General features: G+C 40.8%; 1 pseudogene; it reads left to right on the top strand.

The window, feature by feature from the left end:
* Positions 1 to 817: 817 nt before the first annotated feature.
* LOC125827476 (uncharacterized) lies at positions 818 to 4,736 on the top strand (annotated as a pseudogene).
* The last annotated feature ends 2,072 nt before the right edge of the window (positions 4,737 to 6,808 follow it).

Here is a 6,808-nt window from a genome sequence, read left to right as displayed (position 1 = left end):
CTTTTATTTTTATTTTATTTCCGCACTTTATCGAAATGGTTGGTTTGTAGGATGACTTGACCAGTGCCATCACATCCATTTTTTGGGTTGTGACAAAATGGTATCAGAGCCCAGGTTCATAGGTCGCACATTTATATAAGCCGAGTTTACGTAGAGTCTTAAGGATCGGTACGAAGATGTCTGTACTTATCTCTAAGAGGCTATGAAGACTATTAGGGAACTTCCTTTTGTTCATTTTTCTCATCGTGCCTCGTTACCTTCCCTAGTACTGAGCTATTGTATATTCTTTTGACAGATGACGAGGACTAGAGCTACTGGTGGTAGAGGGGAAGCACTTACCGAGTCAGTTATTGAGGCCCCAACTAGGGGTAGGGGTAGATCCCGAGCTAGAGGTCATGCTCGTGGAACGACACTAGCTAGAGGTTGTGCCCGTGGAGCATCACCAATGAAGGGCCATGCTAGAGAGGTCTTTCCAGAGCCTCGATTGATGACAAAAAGGACCACTTGCAACCACACCTTTGCTTCAGGATACATTATTGAGGGTGTTAAGTGTGCTTGAGAGCTTTACTCAGAGTGGTGGTGCAACCGCCACACCACATGACTCTCAGACTAGAAAAAGGGCTTAGACCCAAGAGCAACAGGAAGCTTCAGTTATTCAGGATGCGGTGGGGCAGCCACCAGTGGCCCCCGTGGTTGGGAATGATCTTGCACCAGCAGTTAGGGGTTGACTTTCTCTTTCAGATCGGATGTGTTTAGGGCATCTCGAGAAGGGGCTTCCTTTCAGTCCATTGTGAGCGTCGCCAAGAAGGTAGAATTAATGGAGAGAGAGGAGTTTGGGGACCCTAAGAGGGCTTGTACATCATGTCAGTTTCATGGTGCCTCATCAGGAGGCAAGGGATCACACAAAGGGGGTGGTTCATTTTAGCATCAGGGACCATTCATGCATCTATGCCCACATCCGAATATGGTCAGATACCTTGAGGTTCTTATAGCACGGGTCAGGGCTCATACTGTTCACATCAACGCCCTACAGGGTGAGGCAATTATAGTGGGTTTTCAGGATCCGCACAACAGTTCCCGAGTCAGAGGTTTTGCTTTAGTTGTGGAGATCCCGATCACCTGATGCGACAATGCACTTCCCATAGGGGTCGTGGAGGAACCCAACCTAATTCTTCATTTCATACTAGACCACCAGTACCACAAGATAGAGGTCAAGGCAGAGTTCAGTAAGGTAGAGGCAGTAGAGCTTCTAGTTGCGGTACTGTAGTTCAGTAAAGTGGGGGTAGAGGTACCACCCAGGCTGGAGGTGGTAAAGGGGGCCACTGCTATGATTTCTCGGGGAGACTCGAGGCAGAGACTTCTGATGTTGTTATTACAGGTATCCTCCCAGTATCTCATCGATCTGCGTCTGCATTTTTTTATCTGGGGTCTACATTCTCTTATGTGTCTACATATTTGCTGCTGAATTTGATATGATGTGTGATAGCATGCTTGTACCTATTCGTTTTTCTACACCCGTAGGTGAGCCCTTAGTGGTGGATCGAGTGTATCGATCCTGTCTTGTTTCTTTGGCGGGGTATGACACTTGGGTAGACTTAATCATTCTGGGATGCTAGACTTTAATGTTATCTTGGGTATGAATTTGCTTTCTCCTTATCATGTTATTCTTGATTGTAATGCTAAGACTATGACTTTAGCAATTCCTGGTGTTCCGAGGGTTGAGTGAAATGGTACTAGTGACTCTTATCCTAGCAAGGTCATCTCCTTCATATGTGGTCAGAGATTGGTAGAGAGAGGGCGTTTGTCTTACTTAGCTTTTATTCGGTACACTAGTGTTGAACCACCTCTCATGGATTCTGTTCCCGTGGTTTAGGAGTTTCTCAATGTATTTCCTTCTAATCTTCCAGGTGTTCCTCCCGATAAGGATATTGATTTTGCTATTGATTTGGAGCCGGGCACTAATCCCATTTCTATTCCTCCCTAGCATATGGCTCCAACAGAGTTGAAAGAGTTGAAGGAGCAGTTGCAGGATTTATTGAGTAAGATGTTTATTCACCTTAGTGTGTCACCTTGGGGTGCCCTTGTGTTGTTTATGAAAAAGAAGGATGGGACTATGAAGATGTACATTGATTACTCACAGTTGAACAAGGTAACAGTGAAGAGTAAATATCTTCTTCCGCATATTGATGACTTATTTGATCAGCTACAGGGAGCATCGTTGTTCTCTAAGATTGATTTAAGGTTCGGGCATCATCAGTTAAAGATTAGGGCATCAAATATCCCTAAGACAACTTTTCAAACTCGGTATGGGCACTTCGAATTCCTAGTGATGTCCTTTGGGTTGACTAACGCCCCTGCAACATTCATGGAGTTGATGAATAGGGTATTTCAACCATACCTTGATTCTTTTGTGCTTGTCTTCATCGATGATATTTTGGTTTACTCCAGGACTGAGGAGGACCATGTCGGACGCTTGAGGATTGTACATCAGAGGTTGAGGGAAGAGAAGTTGTATGCCAAGTTCTCAAAGTGTGAGTTCTGTCTTAATTCCGTGGTATTCTTGGGACACTTAATGTCCAAGGAGGGTTTTAGAGTAGATCCGGCCAAGATTGAGGCAGTTAGAGGATGGACGCGACCTACTTCTCCTACCGAGATTTGGAGTTTTATGGGATTGGCAGGCTATTACCGACGATTTGTGCAGAGTTTCTCTACTATTACAGCTCCATTGACTAGATTGACTCGACAAGGTGTGGGTTTTCAGTGGTTTGATAAGTTTGCGAAGAGCTTTCAAAATCCAAGACTTTGGCTCCTATATTGACTCTACTTGAGAAAGGTATAGAATTTACTGTGTATTGTGATGTTTCAGGAGTCGGATTAGGTGGTGTATTGATGTAGAAGGGGAAAGTGATTGCTTATGTTTCTAGGCAGTTGAAGTCTCGTGAGATCAAATACCTTACTCACAATTTGGAGTTGGCGGCTGTGGTATTTGTACTTAAGTTATGGCGTTATTATTTGTATGGGGTGCATTGTGAAATCTTCACTGATCATCGGTGGCTTCAATACATCTTCAGTCAGAGGGATTTGAACTTGAGGCAGCGGAGATAGCTTGAGGTGTTGAAGGACTATGATGTGACCATTCTATACAATCCGGAGAAGGCCAATGTGGTGGCCGATGCTTTGAGTATGAAGACTCTTAAAATAGGGAGTCTTGCCGTGCTTAGTATTGAGAAGAGACCGTTGGTTAGAGATGTTCATATGTTAGCTAATAGTCTTGTCCAGTTGCAGATTTCGAAGGAGAGTGATGGTATGATTGATTTTATAAGGCTCGATCTTCTTTAGTCTAGCAAATCCGTGAGCACCAATTTGATGATGAGAAGATATGTCTCATTCGAGAAAAAGTGTTGAGAGGGAAAAAATGATTAAAATGATTCTTGAGGAGGCCCATTGTTCTCGATATTCCATCATCCGGGAGAGCTGAAGATGTATCATGATTTGAGTCAGCATTACTGGTGGTGTGGCATGAAGAGGGATATTGCAGACTTTGTTTCTAGGTGTTTGACTTGTCAACAGGTTAAGTGTGAGCACAAGCTGTCCGGGGGTGTATCTCAGAGGATGCCTTTTGCTACTTGGAAGTGGGAGCGGATCACTATGGATTTTGTTACGGGTTTGCCTACCACAATGGGTGGTTATGACTCCATTTGGATTGTTGTTGACAGGCTGACCAAGTCTGCCTATTTCATTCTGGTTCGGGTGAAGTATACAACGAATAAATTAGCTGAGCTTTATATCAGTCATATTGTGTGACTACACGGAGTTCCAATTTCTATTGTATCTGATCGAGGTTCATTGTTCACTTCCCATTTCTGGAAGGCATTACAATATGGTTTGGTACTTAGTTAGATATGAGTATAGCTTTTCACCCTTAGACAGATGGTCAGTCCGAGCGGACGATTCAGGTGTTGGAGGACATGCTCCGAGCATGTGTGATCGATTTTAATGCTAGATGGGATCGACATTTGCCCTTAGCAGAGTTTGCCTACAATAACAGTTATCACTCTAGTATTTAGATGGCCCCATTTGAGGCGTTGTAAGGAAGACGGTGTAGATTTCTGATTGGTTGGTTTGATTCAGCCGAGCTGGACTCTTTGGATACAAACTTGCTTAGAGATGTTATGGAGCAAGTCTGTATGATTCAGTATAGACTATTGACAGCCTAGAGTCGACAGAAGAGTTATGCAGACCGGAGAGTTAGAGCCTTAGAGTTTATGGAGGGCGATCGTGATTGGCTTAGAGTGTCACCCATGAAGGGTGTGATGTGGTTCAGAAAGAAGGGCAAGCTTAGCCCTAGATTTATTGGACCTTTTGAGATTTTGAGCCGAGTGGGAGAGGTGGCCTATAAGTTGGCCTTACTACCTGGTTTGTTGGCAGTCCATCCTGTTTTCCAAGTCTCTATGCTTTGGAAGTATATTCCGGATGAATCTCATGTGCTTTCACTCGATTCTGTGGAGTTGGGTTCAGACTTGACATTTGAGGAGGAGCCTATCGCTATGTTGGATAGGCGGGTTTGAAAGCTTATGACCAAGGAGATTGCTTCAGTGAAGGTGCAGTGGAAGCTCCATTCAATGAGAGAGGCAACTTGGGAGGCGGAGTTTGACATGCGTGCCAGATATCCTCAGCTTTTCGAAGCTTCGGGTACTTTCTTTTACTTTATGTTTGAGGACGAACATGGTTTTTAGTGGTAGATAATGTACTGACTCGGTAGGTTATTTTTGGGAATTTTGAACTATTCGTTTAACTAGAGTTAATTAATTAATGGGTAATTGTAGATAATTGACTTAATCGATAGTTAAGGGGCTAAAGTGATAAGTTATTTAAGACCCTAAACTATTTAACTCATATATATTAAAATAAGTAGTAGGGTTTATCACTTTTATACTTTATCATTTAGAAAGCAAAGTGTGTCGGTTACAGAACAAAAGGGCACGAAGAATTGCAGGTAAGTAAATTTCCCCCAACCTTCCATTTTTATATATGCCTACATTAATTACTCCATATAAGAGTATAATTATATGATAGAAATCTTGGGTTGGAAAATAAAGTTAGTGGCTAGTAGGTTTATTGGAATTGTCGTGACCTTTTGGATCTAAAGGGACAAATTTTTTGGTGGTTAATAAATGAATGGTAATAATAAGTAATCATATTTCCTACGGAAGTTTTGTTTAACCGTTCCACAATATGGAATCTTTTTATTCCTTAACGAATGGGAAGACATTTACTAAATTAGTGCAATTAGTATTTGATTAATGTAATTTGCAACTTAAATGAAAGAATTGTAGTGCAATTTTGGAGTTAGGGGATCAAGAATTAAGTAGCCAATTATTGTCCATGAATTGGCAATTAATCATTATTAATGGTATACAACATGGATGTAAATTTAGGTTAGATTTCACTTAGGTTACAAATTATATATTAGTTTGGATTTTTTTTGGAATTCTTATGTTCATCACATTATGATTCAAGTTTTGACATATTGAGATTGGTAATTACATATTATGTGTGTTATATTATGTGAATACTATTAGATTTATGATATTGGAGAACTTGGAACTAAACCCTAGACTTGAAATTTGGAAATAAGAGAATTGACATTTGAAACTTGATTATAGATTTGGGTGAGTCTTTGGGTCTAGGATAAGACTATAGCAATATGGGTGTTGTTAGTTCTAAAATCTTATTGTGATCATGTATTTGAATAGATTGCATTGATTTGGAAGCTCAACGAAAAGAGAAGGCTCAAGTCCCGGAGTGAATTGTTGATTAATTGAGGCAAGTGGATTTCTAAACCCTTGTTAAGTGTATAGAATCGTGTATTTCCTTGTAATATGTGTTTGAGAGTAATGAGACTTGGTGATGGATTGAATTGTCCATATTGAATAATTCTAATGTGTGAAAAAGTGGTAGTAAAAGGCAATGTGATTAATTATTGGTGTGTGATGTGTTGAGAGTAGTTTTGAAAGGCTTATTGATTCATTTTTTATGTTGTATCACAATTGTGTTGTTGTGAATGGTCCATTCTTATAAAAATGATCATCTCCTCATTATTTGTGTGAACATGTCATTTGCATTGGTTATGAGACATGGTTTTGATAAGTGTTATGTGAATTAAGGAGAATGTATCATTTCTAGGGACGTGTCGCGCGCCGCGATAAATACTAATATTCGAGGGGGGTGTCACACGCCGCGATGGATACATGGACAAATATGTCCCCCATGGATCCCAGAATGAGAGACTGTGGGTGTGTATAGTTAGGTCAGACATGCATCACTATACTTGACATTGCATTTCATTGTATTGCTTATCTTTTCCATTTGTGAACTTGTGAGTGCCTTTCTGTGAAACTTGTGATTTGTGAACCTGATCTTATGTGTTGTTGATTTGTATTGTTGAAGTGATGTGGTTGAACTATGTGCTATGTAAATTGTGAACTGTTAGGTTGGGCTGATTTTTATGGAAGTTGTTGTCACGACCCAAGGGTACCCCCTAGACGTAACAAGGCACATAGAACCCTGAAAGGCACCACTTAAGCCACTTAGCATACCATAACATAAAGTAGTAGAACAATAAGAGTAAATACACATTTAAGTCCAAAAAGTCTTTATAAAAGAAAAGCAGAAGTCTAGACTTGTCTTAATTAGCCATCTATTACAATTCATGAATCAAAATAGGGTCACAGTCCCAACAACATAATCCGGAAATAGGAAGTACTAAAAAGAAACTCAAAATGAAATGTCTCGTCCTCGAATCATG

Source organism: Solanum verrucosum, unplaced genomic scaffold, assembly GCF_900185275.1.
Source record: "Solanum verrucosum unplaced genomic scaffold, falcon-dt-bn FXZP01000294.1, whole genome shotgun sequence".
NCBI lineage: Eukaryota > Viridiplantae > Streptophyta > Magnoliopsida > Solanales > Solanaceae > Solanum > Solanum verrucosum.
This window is presented reverse-complemented; position numbering and strand designations above follow the sequence as displayed.